This window comes from Euprymna scolopes, chromosome 5 (genome assembly GCF_053919585.1).
Source record: "Euprymna scolopes isolate OS-2025 chromosome 5, ASM5391958v1, whole genome shotgun sequence".
Taxonomy (NCBI): Eukaryota; Metazoa; Mollusca; class Cephalopoda; order Sepiida; family Sepiolidae; genus Euprymna; species Euprymna scolopes.
In genome coordinates this window covers 108,930,740-108,950,753 of record NC_136486.1, presented here as the reverse complement: position 1 = coordinate 108,950,753, position 20,014 = coordinate 108,930,740, and positions in this window count along the sequence as shown.

The window sequence follows — 20,014 nt, the reverse complement described above, 5'->3', positions numbered from 1 at the left end:
TAGAATACTTAACATAATTAAATCCTTCTTAGATAAGAGAAAAATCCAGGTTGTCCTTGACGGTCGTACATCTAAGCAATATGATATAAATGTGGGACTTCTCCAATGGTCTATCCTTGGACCTCTGTTATTCCTAATATTCATAAATGACCTCCCCGACAAAATCGCCTCTGAGATAGGTATATATGCTGATGACACCACACTCTATAACAAGCACGACAGGAAAACAAATGAACACATATCTAAAGAAATAGCAGAAACACTAGAGGATGACCTCCAATCTGTAATGGAATGGGGAAAAAAATGGATGGTCACGTTCAATGTCGCCAAGACTAAACTATGCCAACGACACTTTATCTGAGAGTACATCTTTCAAACTCCTTGGCCTAACGTTCACAGGAAACATGAGTTGAAACAATTACATTGAAAGCATTTCCAGGACCGCTGCAAAGAAGGTAGGCTCTCTCTACCATGTTAGAAAATTACTAACACCCGAAAGTATCCTGTACCTCTATAAGGCCACCATTCGCCCATGTATGGAGTATTGCTGTCATATTTGGGCTGGTGCATCTGCTACTAGTCTCTCACTCCTAAACAAGGTTCAAAAGAGAGTCGCCGATCTGATAGGCCCTGAACTTGCATCTAAGCTCCAGCCTCTGTCCCATCGACGAAACGTTGCATCCCTCTGCCTGTTCTACAAGTGTTTTAACGGTGAATGCTCTGACGAACTGCAAGCACTTGTGCTCCCACGACGTAAACACCCTCGACAAACTCGACAGGTGGCTAAATCTCACCTCCCACACAGTAGAGATCCCTAAATGTAAAAGATCTTTCTACTCCAGTAGTTTCTTCCCCAGAACCGCTAGACTCTGGAATGGAATTCCAGGTCCCTGCTTTCCTAACTGTACTGACGTGCAGAAGTTCAAACAGACATCTTGCTTACAAAATCCCCACATAGTATTCCAGTAGATGTTACCCCTGATAGTAGCCCTCTACACCAAAGTGGCAATGTGCCTTGTTTCGGGTGAAAATGTAATATATATATATATATATATATATATATATATATATATATATATATATATATATATATATGGCAGTAGAGTCTAGTTTCCTAGAAGTACATCCAATTAAACAACATGTGTCTACCAAAAAGTGCTCAATGAGTAAACAGAGCAGGCATATTAAATTATTTATGCACACATTGATGGCTACATATGTGCATACATGTTTCTGTAATCACTTGTTACTGCGGAGAACACGTCTTCAGACCAAGAATTACCATTGAAAACTCAAGTTTTCAAGGGTAATTGAAACTCAAGTTTTCAAGGGTTATTGAAAACTCAAGTTTTCAAGGGTAATTCTTGACCTGAAGACGTCATCTCTCCAGTAACGAGTGATTACAGAAACATGTATGCACATACGTAGCCATCAATGTGTGTATAAATAATTTAATATGCCTGCTCTGTTTACTCATTGAGCACTTTTTAGTAGACACATGTTGTTTCATTGGATGTTCTTCTTGGAAACTAAACTCTACTGCCATAATATATATATATATATATATATATATATATATATATATATATATATATATATATATATATATATATATATATATAAATTACAGTAAGTTTAACAAGGTAATCAAAATGGTAGACTTAAAATATATTATAAATATTAAAGAGTTAATATTTACAAGTAAAATAAACTCAGCCAGATGTAAAAGCTCAATAAAACCGAAAAGGAAATAGAGCTTATAATATGAACAAATGATTAATAAAACATGTTAAAAGACATCTTGAAAAAGAGTTAAAAACATATTTAATTTTAAAAAAGGAAGCACAAGATAAGTGGATAGTCCTTAATCCGCGGAGTTTCGAAGAAATACTCTCCTTCTCATCAGAGGGCAGGAATTAGCAAAATGCAGGATCGGATTTTGCATATAAAAGTATTTAATGAAACTACAAATAAGTCACAGATCTTACTTGGTTAAAAAAAGGGTGAGGTAAGGGGATTATATATATATATATATATATATATATATATATATATATATATATAAATTACTTACTTCCCCAATAAGGGAAAGTTAAACACGTAGTTCCTATTTATTTCTCCACCCAAACATAGTGTTAGACATAAGATCCGTTTTTCAATGTGGAGGAAATCCACCTCCCCCAAACTTTTATTTTGGATTGGGAGAGAAATAAAAATTACCTTAGTCTAGAAGGATCTCTAATTCTCTAATAGAAGAAATAATATATTACCTATAATATCAAAATAAATAGGCCTACTACACTTTGATCGGAGTACGAGAGGTTAGTATCAAGCGACCTAAAACAGGTCACATTAGATGGGATAAAAATAAAAAATTCCCCAAGTCGAACAGGACATAAAAGATTCTACACTCCGATCTCAACCAGTAAAAGTGTAACGCTTTACAGACCCTATATGGTCTATTCTAACATTAAAATAGATCATTGTTCGAAATTATTTATTTATTAACGTTTCGTCAATTTTAATAGTAATAAGAGTAGCCTCTTTCTCGCTCTAGAAGGCTTATTCCACCACTCTTTCTCATCGTGTTCAAAAGAATAGATGGCATGAACCGTCTATGTGATATGACGCTAGTCATAAATAAACACTTATTTTCTCTCGCGAATAAATGTCCCTGCTGGGTGATTTGGTCATACACTGACCAATCAGTTTGCAGGGCACATAAATTTCATTTTTCTCCTAAAACACTTCCTTAAACTCTGGGAATCACGATCGATAAGTTGAGAGAACCCTAAAACCAACAAGGACATCCCTCCCTGCCTCCCTCTCTGTCTGTCTGTCTGTCTGTCTGTCTCTCTCTCTCTCTCTCTCTCTCTCTCTCTCTCTCTCTCTCTCTCTCTCTCTTTCTCTTCTATTCATGTATGTATGTATGTATGTATGTATCTATCTATCTATCTATCTATCTATCTTGTCAACGTCTAAAGAGCTTTCCTTTTCTTCATTTATACATTGAACTTTCTTCTCTTTAAATAAATCCTTTTTTATGTTGAAAGAGGTTTTGATTTTCCTTTCATGCGACGTTTTCGTTTACTACTAATAGATAAAAAGGCATCTCACATTTCTTTAGTTTTAGCAGGCAGACCTGAAGTTGCCCGGGATTGAGCGAGAATCAACGAATGTTGCACGCTATACTTTTATTGTCATCAAAATCGGTGAAATTGCCCACTTTTCAATCGAATCGATTGATTGCCTGCTTTAGTTGAGAACCCACTGCGATGCGCCGAGAGAAAACGTCACGTGCTTTCCCGTAGTGACTTTGTCGATGATACATTAGAGTCTATATTGCACTGTTGAGATTCTACTGTTGATTTTATATATATATATATATATATATATATATATTGCCATACAGTGGCTTGAATTAAAGTATCAAGTATCATGGTTCAATTGTGTTCTAAACGGAAACATTCATTTCGAACGCACCCCTGTCTTATCAAAGAACCTATTGTTGATTTTATACGCCTGGCCTTTCTGCTTGTACAGTTACAACCCTTCTACAAATACACTTGTGATGTTAAACTTTATAAGATGTTAACTTTGTTGAAAATCAAATTGTTCCTTCTTTAATTGGATTTTTCGATTATCGATTAACAATTTTTGATACTTATCAGAAGCATTCTGATACAAAACCTATCTAAGAACACACCCAGGCACATGAAGTATAGTTGCGTGAAATTTCATAAAAATCGGCCTAGCCATAGGGAACTCTCTCTCTCTCTCTCTCTCTCTCTCTCTCTCTCTCTCTCTCTCTCTCTCTTTCTCTCTCTCTCTCTCACACACACACACACACATACACACAGATCAAGTGCCTATATAGATAACCGAAACGTCAATTATAGGAGTCAATACTCCGAGTAAGGTAGCATTGATGTCAGTTGTATGAAAACAGTAAAAAAGAACAAAAAAGCCATGCTTTCTCCGGAAATCATAGTCACATGATTAAGTTCTGTTATATTGCCACATGTGTGGATAAATAGTTTATATGAAAATACTTGAAAACATCGTCCGGATCGAATTATTTGCGCTATTCTTCCAAATAGACACCCATTTGGTTCTAACCAAGCTCAGCGCTGCTTAACTTCGATTATCTTATGTGAATTCTATGTCAGCATGACTATACCGTATATTTTATTGTGATGTATATAAGAGTCAATAATTATTTTCGCTATCTTTCCGTACAGAGCGCCTAGCATTAAAAAAATAAATACCCATTTTGTGTTGAATAAGCTCAATGTTGCTTAACTTCCGTGAGCTTATGAGAACCAGTATGTCAATATGATTATGCTATATATTGTGTCGGATAGAGGAGCCAATAAAATGTTTGAACAATTTTCTTTTCTATTTTTTAATAGTATTTATAAATAATAGATATTTTCATCCTATCTATTTATCTATATATCTATACATCGTATATTAATTCATAGAGCACACAAAACACTTATTTCTATAATTTTTTTTCTCTCTCTCTCCCTTTTCCAGTTTGTTTGAAGCGCATGCGTGTTCGGCTATTACGAAAAGTGTGGCATCTTTTTTTTTTTTTTTTTTTTTTCGATTCTTTGCCGCCAACTTTTAACGGCGTTATTTAATAAATAGACTTTCTTGTCTATTCCCTTTTCTTCTTTATTTCTTTCTTTTTTCTATCTTTCCTGTCACTTTCTCCTTTTCTTTGCTTTTTTTTCTCTCTTTCTCACTTCCTTGTTTTTTATTAATCCATATTTACCTCCGCCCAAAACGAATACTATGATTTCCGTTGAGTTTCTTTGTGTGTATGTGTACAGTCTAGCGTTCACATCGCTTGACCAAACACCACCGAACTTGGTCAAAATATCGGCAACAATCTAACGTAGAAGCCTTTTAATTTTTGGGATATCTAGTATCAATAATAGTATGACTCTCAACGGTTTTGAAGGGGATTCCATCCTTATGAGTCACTCAGAGGTTAAAGACACATAAATATTCGCCCATAGAAAATAACGGAGCTATTTAGAACCAATTTGATTGTCTTACCAGAAGAATTTCGTGCATATGCTATGAATTTACTCAAAATAGGTTATACGTGGTGTTTTACACGATGACCGACTTCAATAGCTTACTCAAATTAAGATGCAACTAAAAGTGTAACGTTGTCTGGGAACTAAGACGTTGTAACCTCATTCGCAAAGCAGAAAAAAAAACTTTCCATTCTATCGTTACCGCTGTGACGCCCTTCATATGATCGCCTTCTCGAGCGTGCTCTCGAATGTCATCCACGTCTCTAACGTGATCGTCATTTCTAACGTGTACTTTTTTCTTTTTATCATCTTTTTCTTTACTAGTAACGTCATTTCGTAGGCATTTGCAGACGCGCGTCTGCGCTATGTTACAAAATATCTGTGAACACTTAAAATAAAATAAAATAAAACTCATCGACACAACATAATATTTTATAGAGCACTGCCGGGGGATGCCAAATAACCTGAACGATTGTTATCATGATCGTTGTTGATGTTAGGAAAATAGAATGTTTGGAGGCGAATTGGGTATTTTTACAGATAAAAATATTTATGGTCGAAACGTATCGAGAATGCTAGTGTTGAATGTTAGAACATAAACAATGGAGCTGAATTACGAGGGGCGTGGAATAAGTAATGCCCCTAACTCACTTCCAGTTGTCTGATCTAGCTGAAATTTTGCATATGCAATGATCTATAACTCTACGGGTTATGTGGCAAATTACAGCTCTGAACTAAGTGTGGTTTCTGTTTTACAGGTGTTTGAACAGAGTCAGGTGTGAAATAGAGCCTGTTAAATGTCGAGCAGTGATCTGGTTTTTGTATTTGAAAGGACGCACACCACAGGAGAATTTTGATGAAATGAAAGAAACATACAGTGATAATGCCCCATCATATGATATTGTAAAACGCTGGCATCGTGAATTCAAACATGGCCGGAAGTCTGTAGAAACAGCTCCCAGACCTGGTCGCCCCCTTTTACCATTGATGAGGCATCTGTTCGTCAAGTTGAGGCTGCTATTTTAGAAGATCGGCGCATTACTATTCGCCAAATAGCCCAAGATGTCAAGATTAGTACAGGGTCTGTGGAAACTATCATTCATGACCATTTGCATATGTATAAGGTGTCTGCCAGATTGATTCCCAGGTTGCTCACACCATTCCAGAAGCGAGAACGCGTCGAGTGCTCGAGAATGAATTTGGAGATGTGCCAAGAAGATGAGTCAAAGTTTTTCAAAAGACGGATTAAACAGGATGAAATCTGCGTCCATCACTATGATCCAGAGACCAAAGTTCAGTCAAGGCAGTGAAAGCACTTGGACTCACCACCTCCAAAGAAGGCAAGGGTGCAGCCCTCCGCTGGCAAGGTCATGCGGACCGTCTTCTAGGACCAGGACGGAGTAGTGATTACAGATTTCCTGGCAAAGGGTATCACAATTACAGGAGCCTATTATGCTTCACCTTTGAGTAAATTAAGGGAAGCTATCAAAATCAAGAGGTGGGGCAAGATCAGTAAAGGTACCCTCTTCCTGCAGGACAACACTCCGGTCCACAACTCGCATGTCGCCAGATCAGAAGCACGAGCGTGTGGTTATGAAATCTTCCCCATCCTCCCTACTCTCCTAGCCTTGCACCCTCTGACTTTCACCTCTTCCCAGCCATGAAATTGTTTTTGAAAGGAAAGCGTTTCCCAGATGATGCAGCCTTGATTTCTGAAGTCACGTCGTGGTTGGAGGACCAACTTGGGGTGTTCTACAAAAACGGTCTCCAGAGCTGCATCAAACGATGGGAGAAATGCATAACTCTGGGTGGTTCCTATGTAGAGAAAGTCTAATAACTGTGCCAAGTTTCGTTGCTCTACTGCTATATGAAGTGGATCAGGGGCATTACTTATTGCACGCTCCTCATCCTTATGCTGCGTGTATTAATCACGTAATAAGATAGTTTAGAAGAGACACGTAGTTTAAGTTTAGAGTTGAGAGTCAGACTGGGAGGGTTGGAAGTTGATACGGAAGATATCGACTCCGCGTTTGGAATCTGGGAGAAACGCGACCATAGCAGAATGTAGGGGGAAAAAGCCGTCGCAAATTTCGAAACGTAAATAAAGGTATATCAAAATGTTGTTGGTTTCCTTCGATAAAAGAGGAACTTGGATAATGAGAAGAGAAGATGACACAGCGGAGAGAGATACCTTCTTTGCCTGTGCGATACACAGACTGACTTTAATTAACTGTTTTATTATATGTGTCGCACACACACACACATTGCATAAGCTAGACGCTTCGCACACACGTTGATCATGATAGACGCTTTTGTTGATACACACATGTAAGGGTACAATCACATACACCTTGGTATATATAATATCATCATCGTGCAGTCTGTCAGTCTTGACGATAACTAACTGGGGGCCTCAGTGCTTTATCCTTCGGTGTTGGCGTAGTCCTCTTTTTGTGTGAAACGTCCGGTCACAGGCACCGCATATGTGGGTGCCGGGGTTGTGTCGTCGATAGTGTCCCAGCTCTAAGGCTCTATTTCTTCCTTCCCTTTGTGGAGACTCTTCTGCCAACTACTCCTTTCTTTGGCTTGTTCCTCCCAACTCTCAACACTAATGTTCATCGCGTTCAGGTGTCGCTTTGTTAGATCTTTGTAGCGAAGCTTCTGACCTCCTACCTTGCGGATTCCATTTTCCAGTTCCCCGTAGAAGATCATCTTTGGGATTCGGTTGTCTTATATATAATAGAAATATGTAACAATAGCAAAGTATTACTAAATAGGCAATTATAAGAGGTGTGCACTTCTAGGTGTATCAGAATTTTTATAGGAATTTTTTACACCCCTAACACGAAACTGCGAATAAAATATTAAAAACTCGTAATTTCTCTTTTAAAAGTGGGTTGATTATTTTCTTTATGGATTATACTTCCAAAATAAACTATTAAAGTTGTATAAAAAGTAATAGAAATATTATTTTTTTTTTTTTTTTTTTAAACAGTAATGAAATTAATTGAATTTTACGAGTTCAGTATTTTTCATTTTTAAACTTTAAAAATCTATCAAAATTTTTCTATTGATTCTATTTTTACGATATTTTCAGGGTCAATATGAAATTTTATGCTCTTTCCAATAAACTGAATATAATATTTTAGACAAACGTTTTTTAAATTCACGCCCCCCTCTATTTTGAAATGTCTATTAAAAATTAAATAATTAATTTATGTACCAAAGTTTTATATATCATAAATATAAGATAAAAGATCAATAAATAATATATTCAAATTTTAAACAAAAAAGAAAGAGCAGTTTTTTTTAAATTTACCTGTAAAGTCCGAAGTTTAAAACCTTTTTTTTTAACTACGTTGCTGGTATTCTTTTTTATGAAACCTTGGTCCTTGCTCCTTTAATTGAAAAAAAAAATAGGGGTTGAATTACATTTTTCGAGTAGTTATAAGCTTCGAAAGACAGGGGGTCGAATTATTCAATATTTGTCACGAAGTTTCTGACACACCTAGTGCACTTCGGTTCTAGGAACTCGCTATTTAGTCCATGCTATAGCCAATGAAGTTCGGTATATTATGACATTGACCTTGATCTTTGACCGTAACATTAAAAGGTTCAGACTTGAAGTTTTGTTGAGATTTCAATTTCCGATTATTCCAAAATTGACGTATGAATCCAATGCTTTTTTATAATAGAAATCTCTAGTACTGGGAAGATTAACCTGAATCGGAATCGGGAATTGAAAAAATTGGAACTTTTGGCGGTATCGGAATCGGAAAAATGTGCGTCTGTTTTCTTCTGCCATAAATGATTATTTTTCTTTTTCTTTTTTTTTTGTTGTTGATTGTTTTTATTTAAAACTTAATTTTTCACGGCTTCGATTAAGGATGGAAAAATAAATATTTATTGATTTTTTTGTTAAACTATAAGTAAAACTAAAATCTGTTAATTATCATCAACAAGTGTTTTTTTTTTTACATTTGCGAAAATGTATGCACATATTACATGAGTTTTGCGGTAATCTGCCCCCGCCCCAGATTGAAAAACAATTATATATTAAGAAATTTTTAAAAAATCGAAATCGGTAATTTTATCGGAATCTGAAAAGTAAAAGAGAATCGGTATTTGTATTGGAATCGGAAAAAATATTGGTACCATCCCATCACTAGTAATCACCATGTAAAATTCCAGCCTGATCAGTTAAATACCTTTGGGGGGGATATCAACATTTTTATGGCATAACTTAGGGAATACTTCATAAAATATAGAGAATTATGGTCCACATATCCTTTGGTTCATCCTTACGTTGTCAAACAGAAAAATGCAGTCTTACGACTGAGTTATTTTCTATTTTTTCTAACTTTCTCTTGTTCTACATTTCTTATCCCTCTTTTCTCCTTTTTTTTTCTCTCTACTTTTTCTCCTTTTTTCTTTTCTTTTTACTTTTCTTTCATTCTGTCTTTCTTTTTATCCTTTTCACGTTTTTTTTTAATTTTTATTCATTTTCTGTTTTTACTGCCCCTTTCTCTCTTTCTCTATTCCTTTTCTCGCCCTGTGGGATCAACGCGTATTAAGTATCTTAATAACGCAATTCATACGAATTAAAATAGGTTCACTAGCATTAGAACGTAACACAATGGGCGATTTATATGTTCATATAAATCGAACGAGTTGAGTTGAGAATATTTCGGTTAAAATAAACTCGAGGAGTTCTGATCGTATGAATGCGGTCAGTACAGTATTTTTCTCCTACGAGTTGGTTAAAGTAATGATTCATTGACGTCATGTGTGTGTTGCTGACGCCGTTGTTGAAACTGCTGAATGTCGTCGAATCCTTTTGCGTGGTAAGGAATTTCTTAGAAAAATGGACTAAAGGCAGCATATGTTTCGTTCTAAATAAGTTTAAAAAGAGATTTCTTTCCTGTCATTGTTTTTACTACTTAATTTTTTTACAAGTATAGAAAACATGTGTTAGCTTTTCTTTGCTTCGAAACTGTCAATGAATCACAGTATGGCATAACTTGCTATTGTAGATTCGATTTTATTTGACTTGATTTAAATTCACAGTGGATTTTACGCAAAGTATACAACTCGCTCGTTGCTGTGTGTGTGTGTGTGTGTGTGTGTGTGTGTGTATTTCTGTTAGTCGTCGCACCTTATTTTTCCTTCCTTTTTTAAATTTCTTCTGCTTAATCTTCCATTTCTTTATTATTTTTATTAACGTTTTCTTTTGTTCTTTCGTTTTCCTCCCTCCGTTGTTTTCTTTTTTTAACCCAAACTATCCTGGGTGCCCGGTGTTGCTCGGGTGTTTGGAGGTGTGTGTTGAACAACAACAAAAAAGTGATAGTAGGCAAACAGGCTCGAACTCGTGCCGCGAAGGCGAAAAAGAAAGTGAAAGAAAATCTGACGTATTAGCCGATGTTTCCATGATCCGACCGGAAGTTAAAAGCGTTGAAATTAACCGAAGTCAATCCAACCGTGACGTTGACTTGCTAAAACGTCGGCGGAAAAAAATCGACCCCTCCTTGTACATAACGGTTAAGTTTAGGGTGGAGGAATTAATGTTTTGGGCCATTTTTTCGATATTTGTCGTCCGAGAAGTCGAGCTTCAAAATGATACCGATCTTGTCAGGATCTATCGCCTCTGTCGAAAGTTTTTGCAATACATACATACATACATACATACATACATACATACATGCATACATTAAAACAGACTGGTGAGATTTATATTATAGATGTCAATTCTTAACCGAACCGTAAAACGCAGAAGTATAGCACCCTCTTCATAAATTATACTTGTGTGGGGTCTTTCGTTTAATGTTCGTAACCTGATATTCTACCATAGCATCTGTTCGTAATGATAGCAACCTCTAAAGCAGTACCTCCTCCTTCTTTGGGGAGACAGTGTAGTATATGTTCGGTCGACATGAACACATTGTCTCAGGCATTACAGCCGCCTTTGAAGGGCCAGTATTGTATATGTTCTGTTGTCATGAAACTATACTCCCAGACATTACCTTCTTCACTGAGGATCTAGGGTTAGCCATAATGAGGATTATGGGTAGAAAAGTAACAAGATTTTCATTAGTGGCGATAATTAAACGGAAATGACCCCCACCCCTTTTTATAGAATATCAAATATAATTATGGTGTGATGCTGAACTACCTCACTCGCTTCTAAATGAACTCTACCAGACACTATATAAAAATGAGATTATAAACGCTTGAATGGTATTATCCAGTCGAGGATCCGTTCTCGATAATTAATCCAGCAGAAACTGGGCCATTTAGGTTATATTTCATCGAATGGGTTGAGGTATTGTCCTGGGTAATACTAGAAGGCCCACTTATTAAGGCTTTTCCTCCACTTTTAGGGGAGGGGGTAGTTTATTGATAACTATCTGAGGCGCCTCGACCGGGAAATGCCGACGGGGCTGTCCAGGCAATGATATTACTTAATTTTGTTTGTTTTGGTACATTTTTTTTTCGAAGATACCTATAACATATTTAAATAATTGATTAGGGAGAGGAAATTAATATTCTTAATTTAATATTCTTAACTGGAAGGAGAGTTAATGGAATATTCGAATATCAATGTATCTTGTATAGAGATCAAGGGTTACTCCCTAGGAAAGGGCCTGTTGATTTTTTAGAACTTCGACTAAGGAAAAATGAAACAAAAAAAATATTATCTATAGGGCATTTGTTTTTATCAATGCAGTTACAGCGATTGACTTTTTGATAGTAGGTTTGATTATCATCTTGTTGGATTTTACGAATTTAAAACACATTGATTTTAATTCGATACATTTAAGTATGACAGGTTAATATTATTTCTGGTAATATGAGTTTACTGTATTTATGTAGGACTTTTATAATTATTATCAATGATTTTAAAAAGTTCTTTAGGTATGTTGTTTTTTGAATATTATTGAAGAGAGAAAGATTGAAATACGTTGTGTCTATTCTTCTTAATATTTTTATTTATTTTAGAACATATACCATTTAGAGTATAATTAACTGTTGAGAAACGATTATTTTAGTTAATTAATTGAGGATCTTTACTTTTGTCCAAAGAGACTTTCTAATTTATATTTTTATTTAAGGCAACTTTATTTTATTATTTTCTTTTAAGAACCTAAATTTTCTTACATAACCAAAATTAGCAAGAGTATTATTATAGAATTTCATATGCCAGAAAAAAAATTATTCGGTGAATGAAGACAGATTGTGTTAGATACGGAAGCAAACTAGATTTAATTATAGAATGTGAGTGGTTTGAACACTTACGAATAATAAGTTGAGATTATAGTCTCTCGAAAAGAAACTATTTTCTAGGGTTAGGGTTAGGGGGAGATCTGAGGCCACTGTCTACGGTTGTTATTTATTGGTGAACAATATATTCAGTCACATGATCTTGTGGTAAAAATGCATCGTCTTTTTATGATAAGCCTCGCATTAGTTCGGATATCAGAAAATTAATTTTCTTCCGTCAAAACAGTCTGACCAGGTTAGTAAGCTTTTGAAAAATCAAACGGACCTATAAAAGTGTGAATTTTTTTATGTGTCTGGTGTAGTTCAGTAAGAAAAACCATTTCAGCAAGAGAAATGTAATCAATTTCTATCTGAACAATATCCATATTAGAATTGATAATATAAGACAATGCTAAAAAATTTTAAATTATAATTATAAAATTATAAATATATAATTATAATAATAAAATTATAATTAGAAAATTATATTTAGAAAATAATGAAATTATAATTAGAAAATAAAAAATTATAATTAGAAAATTATAAAATTATAATTAGAGAATAATAAAATTATAATTATAATAACAAAATTATAATTATAATAATAAAATTATAATAACAAAATTATAATTATAAAATAATAATTATAATAATAAATTATAATTATAAAATTACAAAATTATAATAATAAAATTATAATATAATAATAAAATTATAATTATAAAATTATAAAATTATAATTATAATAATAAAATTATAATTATAAAATTATATAATTATAATTAAAATTATAAAATTATAAAATTATAATTATAATAATAAAATTATAATTAAAAAATTATAAAATTATAATTATAATAATAAAATTATAATTATAAAATTATAATTATAATAATAAAATTATAATTATGATAATAATATTATAATTAAAAAATTATAAAATTATAATTATAATAATTAAATTATAATTGTTATAATAAAATTGTAATTCGAAAATTCGAAAATTATAATTATAATAAAATTATAATTATAAAATTATAAAATAATAATTATAATAATAAAATTATAATTATAATAATAAAATTAGAATTATAATAATAAAATTAGAATTTTTTAAATTACATTTTAACCCCAAACAAAGCACATTGCCACTTCGTTGTAGGGGGCTACTATCAGGAGCATAAGCATCAGGGGTACTGTGTAGGAAGTTGGGCAGCAAGATGTCGGTTCACGTTGAACTTCTGCATGTCAGTATAGTCGGGGAAGCAGGGACGTGGAAGGGAATTCCAAAGTCTGGCTGTTCTGGGAAAAAAAACTAATGGAGTAGAAGGCTCGCTTGCATCTAGGGATCTCTACTGTGAAAGGATGAGATGTACCTGCTTGTCGGGGTTGTCGGGGGTATTTGCGTCGAGGGGGCACAAGTGCTTGCAGTTCGTCAGAGCACTCACCGTTAAAGGTGATGGACTAGAGCCTGGTTAATTATGGTCTCAAATATTTTGTCGAAAAGTGGGAGGAGGCTAATGGGGCGATAATTTAATGGGTCAGTTCTTTCACCAGAATACTTGAAAACTGGCACTACAGAAGCAGTTTTCCAGCAGGCAGGAAAGCAAGATTCGTTAAGGCATTTGTTGTAAAGTTTGGAGAGAACTGGAGCTACTTCTGCGGCGTACTTTTTCAATAGCACAGCCGGGATGAGGTCAGGTCCACATGGTTTTTCAGTGTACAGCTTTCTTATGATAGCATGCACCTTAGCAGGGGTGATTTTCAGATCGTCTAGTTTGGCGTCTGTCTGCAAAGGAAAGTCAGTGAGGGGGGTGGTTAGCAGAGTCCAGTGTGGAGTTTGAGGCAAACCGTCTGGCAAGTATGTTAGCCTTCTCAGTTGCTGAGCAAACAACCTCGTGATTGTTGGTTGGTGGGGGAATTTTTGATTGCCCATTATTTACTACAATGTTGTAGATTTTCCAGAAGTCTCGGGTTCCTAATTTCTGTGCTTCGATGCGTTTTTTGGTGGTTTCAGTAAATTCTCTCTGAGCTGTCGCTATTTCTTTCTTACAATTATTTCTGGCTTCTATGTATTTCTGTCTGTTTGAACTTGACTTATGTCGGTTAAATTTGCGGTACGCATGCTGCCTTTGCGCTATGGCAGCTACACAATTTGAAGTGAACCATTGGGGAGAGTGGGGCTTGCTATAGAATTTGCGCGTGGGAACATGTGCTTCAATTGCCGCTTTGAACCATTCAGTGGTCTCATTTGCGCACTGTTCAGCAGGAAGTGAAAAGATATTTTTGCCATTGAGCGTCCCTGATGGCTTCCTAGTCAACCGTTTTATAATATATCGTTTTGAGCAGTGGCTCTTCAGTTTTGGCTCTAGAGTTTTGGGCGATGTCAATCATTACCACTGCATGATCGGCATTCCCAAGAGGGCTGTGGACATTCGTTACACAGTCATCGGGAACTGTTGTCAGAAACAGATCTAGAAGTGATGCATGTTGTTCTTGCTGGTCTTAGAAACGGGTTGGAAACGTAACCATTTGTGATAGGGAATGAGATATAGAGAAGTTACGTGTTGTGGTACCAGCTGCGTCTGCGTAAGTAGAAAAGCCAAGCCAGTTGCTGTGGTGGGCATTGAAGTCACCAAATACATACACTTGTGCGCTAGCGTCGAGGGAAAGTGCTGTATCTATTTTGTCAGAGACTTTGTTTATTAGGGTACAGTCCTGAGTCGAGGGAGAGCGGTAGAGAAAATAAAAGTAGCTAATGTTATGTTGCATGTTAAGTCTAAAGCACATAAAGGATTGATCGTCCGTTTCTAGTTTAGTTTCTCTAGTCAAGGGGAGGGTGTTTCGAGTGTAGACTCCAAGCTATGCATATGTCTGTCAGAGTCCTTACGCCAGAGTGGGAGTTATCCAGACATGTTAAAGTAGTTAGAGGGGATGGAGGAGTGTAGGTTAGTCTCACTTAGTGCTAAGATATCCGGGGTGTTTGTTAAGAGAAATGCTTCAACATCGATAAAATTAGTTCTAAGCACACGGATGTTCGTAAATGCGAGCCTCAAGGAAGAAAGCATGTTGTTTTTGTTTGAGTTTTGGCCTGGTTTTAGCTTAATTTTTTAATGTACTGTCATTTTTATTTTTAAGAGTTTCAGTTTAGGTAAGGGGTGCTGAGCAAGTGGTTATGCAGAATACAAGACATGCAACACAGGCAGATCATCAGCTGTCCCTCCATCTACTAGGGTTGTGGCCTCAGGATAGCCCACCGGTGATGAGTGCAGGGTCCCTTTCCATGCGCGACATGGCACTACAAACATCCCCATATTATACAATAATAATCATAATAAAATTATAATTATAATGATAAAATTATAATTAGAAAATTATAAAATGTAGAAGTCTCTGTTTTTGCTGTAATTTGAAAAAAAAAAAAAAAGCTAACCTATTATGTGAGTAAATGAAGACGGATTTTTTATTTTAAATTTTATTATAGGAATTACTCTATCTAAAATGTTTTGTACTAATATCTCGATATCTGAATCAGATGGGAAGTCAAACTTATGGATGTAAGCATCATGTTTATGATTTTTAAGTGTATTTGTTTTATTCAGGGTTGTGTTATTATTTCAGTAAACTTATATGTTTTTAATTTTACAAACAATTTTTGGAACTTGTACAGCGTAATCAAGACATTAAAAAATGAAAATATTGAAAACAAAAATTATATTGTACGTACTCGTTATGGAATAAAGTTTTCATACAAAAAAAATCACTTAATTTGATCAGGCAGTTTTTTTTTTTTACCGAGGAAAATCAAATTTTAATGAGATTGATCGGGTAGCGGCCATCTTTTTCTTTTCGCTTAGGAGAAGGGAACGCAAGTGGGAGATAACTTCAATCACTTAAATTAAAGTTTGTCAAAATTTGACGAAATTATTTTGAAACATGAGCAGAAAAAAATACTTATATAAATATTTTAGCTTTTTTCACTTATTTTACAGAGTTTCTGTGCCCCCTTTTTAAGATCCTTTTTTCATTTTGTCCTTTGTTAATCAATTTTTCGTTTAAAGACCCTCCCACTGCTCTTGTCCGTAAACAGATAAATAGCGACGATATATCGATCTCATTAAAATTTGATTTTCCTCTACAAAAAAAAAAAACAAAACTACTTGATCAAATTAAGTGAATTTATTTTCCTGAGAACTTCATTCAATAGTGACTACGTACAATATAACGTTTTCTCAATATTTTCATTTTTAATGTCTTGATTAAACTATATAAGTACCATTTTTTGTCAGGAATCGATCAAATCTCTGCCAAATAACTGTTTGTATATTGTCACATACATATGTGTGTATATATAATATTAAAAAAAAAAGTTCCCATTTACAATGCCTCCCCACGGGACAGAGTTAGACACCAGGGTCGTTTTTTAATGTGGAGAAAAGGAACAAAAATAAAAATTGTCTCAGTCGTGAAGGATTTCTCCTCCACCGACAGAGAACAAGAAACTGAAGTGCAGCATCTGAAGAACAGATATTAAAAAAAAGTTATTTTACAAATATCTGACCGATATACATACACATATATCTCTGTGTATGTAGGTGTTTATTTGTTTATTGTATTGTGCTTTTAACGTATGTGTTTGTTGTGTATGCACGCGTAGGATAAATAAATATCCGATACAAAATCGACCATGAAAAGACGTAATGAAATATAACACTTGATTTACAAACCTATTCCAAAGGATGGAGTGCTGTTCATCAATGCCGAATAAAAGAGAAATAACAATAAGCGATTATAACAATAAGATGACATTCCTTGCGATTTCCAACGGGAAAATTCATTGAACTTTCACGCTTATTATGAATGAAGGGGTTTCATTTTATATTCTTTCGTTCTACGCACAGACACACACAGAGAAACATAACAATAAATAAAGTATTATATATATATATATATATATATATATATATATATATATATATATATATATATATATATAGTCATCCACATACATTACTGTTTCGCTGTTTCACAGCTCATCAGTGCGGCTAGACTGACAACTACCTCAAGCCAGGATTGAAACCCGACCGTCTGTACGACAGTGAAGGCTCATATATATATATGTATATATATATATATATATATATATATATATATATATATATATATATATATATATATATATATATATATATATATATATATATATATACTTCAGAATAATTTTATTTAGCAATCAGTTGGCATGAAAACCTGTGATTATAAGATTTACAAAATATTACTGGCAGTAATATTCTATAAGTATTATCCCATCAAAATAAGAATTGCTCGATATGCAAGCTAGAGAAAATAAATTAATTGTAGTGATTTAATGAATTACAAAAATAACCCTTTTTGAAATGAAATGTTCGAGTTTCATATCAAATATTTTTATTATTCTAAGCAAGACAAAGAATACTTTAGAAATTTTATCTCCTTCACCTATAGAGTTTCGATGTCTACCATCTCATCAGAGGAGAAAATATTAGCAAATATTTATAAAGGGATGTACCCTATTTGCTAAATCAGTGAGATATGGAAAGTGAAAGTCAAAATAATTAATTAATCAGAAGTCATGTAGCAAGAGAATTTGAAGAAAAGGATATGAAAATTTTCTTTCCACATTACCTCTGATATATATATATATATATATATATATATATATATATATATATATATATATATATATATATATTATCTCCACCTGATGATGATTCAAGAAAGAATCGAAAGCGCTCGTGTGAACCATGGAACATTTGTAAATACCTTCCATCTTGAAGTTAAAAAAATCTTACGAAAGATCGAAAAAATGAAAAAAAGAACCATTAAGCAAGGTATCTCTGTTGTATTTAATAATGTTTGCTATATATAGCCAATGTTCATAGGACGAATGTCGATGAAAGCCTCGATGAGAAAGTTGGTATCTCAAAAGCCAGAATTCTTCTTGCAAAAGCAATCGCACGTATTGGTTATTGGAACTGGTAAGCTTCTCAAGGAAATTGTGAATTAAAATTGAACCACCTTTGATCTAAACGAACTTCAATGGAATGATTCTGGGATGTTTATACGTGGGAACATGATCATCGTATTCTCAGATCGACAGGATCGGATTCGTCAAGCTGGAGTTACAATCATCACGGATAAAAATTTAAACAGTTCCTTTGAGAAATGGACATCTAATAATGAATGCATGATAACAGCAAGATTAACCACTTCTCATTTCGTAATGCTATGCTCTCATTAGTGATCAATATGACAATGAAAAGGATAGTTTCTACCAACAATTTAAATATCTAGTAGAGAAAACACCAATGCACAAAAGGTAGCTCTTCCAGACTGTTTGAATTAACTGAGAGTTACGACACTCGATGTAGTCAGTGGATTTTCGTAGTCCGCCATTTTGCTCTTGGTATAGGCTGCTTTTTTGTTTCAATATATTTTACCTTTTCTAACTCATCTACGTGTTCGTGTTTTCCTTAGTGACCTCTCCAGAGCCACGACAGATATCCATCATGGACGTACAGATTAAAAGAAACAGGTTAATATGTCGTAAAACAACCAGACAACCAAGGACAATACATAGTCCCCATCTTCTTACTGTAAAAATACTTTTCACTTAAAAAAAATGCTTTCAATCTTAAAGAAAGTAAAATTTATCGCTAAAAAGGACAAACGAGAATGGCTTGAGAATATGCCAGAGGAGATCGAGATACTTGCAATACGCAATAATATGAGAACTGTGTACTAAATTGCCGAAAAGACCACAGGAAAATTCCAGAGTGAAATCAGGTTTTATAAAAACAAAAGATGGAACATTGTTCTCAAAATGATAAGACAAGTTGGCCAAATGACCGAACACTTCAGGGAAGTATAGAACAAACCGAAGCCACCTACCGAAGCAGTCACTAAGGGGCCCTTCAATCTTCTATAACATCAACGAATTTACAGAGGATGGTGTCTGTTTAGCCATCAAAACCTTAAAACGAAATAAGTTACCAAGGATGAACAGAATTTCTGTAGAAATGCTTATGCTAGAAGGTGATAGCATTATGTAATGTGAAACAAAGATGAAGTTCCAGAAGATTGGAAAATTTGCAAAACTGAACGGTTGTATGGATTCCAAGAAAGACAATATTGTCAATTGCGACAACTAGACGGGGTGAACTATTTCTCAATACCAAGAAATCTTTATATTCAAATGACTCTGAAGAGTTACGTGAACAACAAGCCAAATTTCGGCCAAAACATTTTTATACAGAACAAAACTTCACTTTACGCTGTATAATTGTGAAACATGTCAAATTGCTAAACGCCTCTTGCCATCAAGTATATAGATTTTTCCAAGGCATTTGACAACATTCATCGACCATCACTCTAAAACATATTGCGCGATTGCTTACCGGAAAAGCCATTACTGCAACAAAGCAAATTTATGTAAACTTCAAATCTTGCATGCAAACAGAAGGTGGTTTCAGCGACTGGTTTGAGTGGATCACTGGAGTCAGTAAAGGATGTTTGCCTTCGCCATTACTCTTTGTCATAGCTATTGAAAAAAGGAAACCAAGTAAGAAGGTATAAAATGAGAAAATAAACAAACTTTTTGATCTAAACTTTATCGACGATATTTCTGTACTAGCAGTCAATATGGCTGCCATACAAGGTCCAAGCTT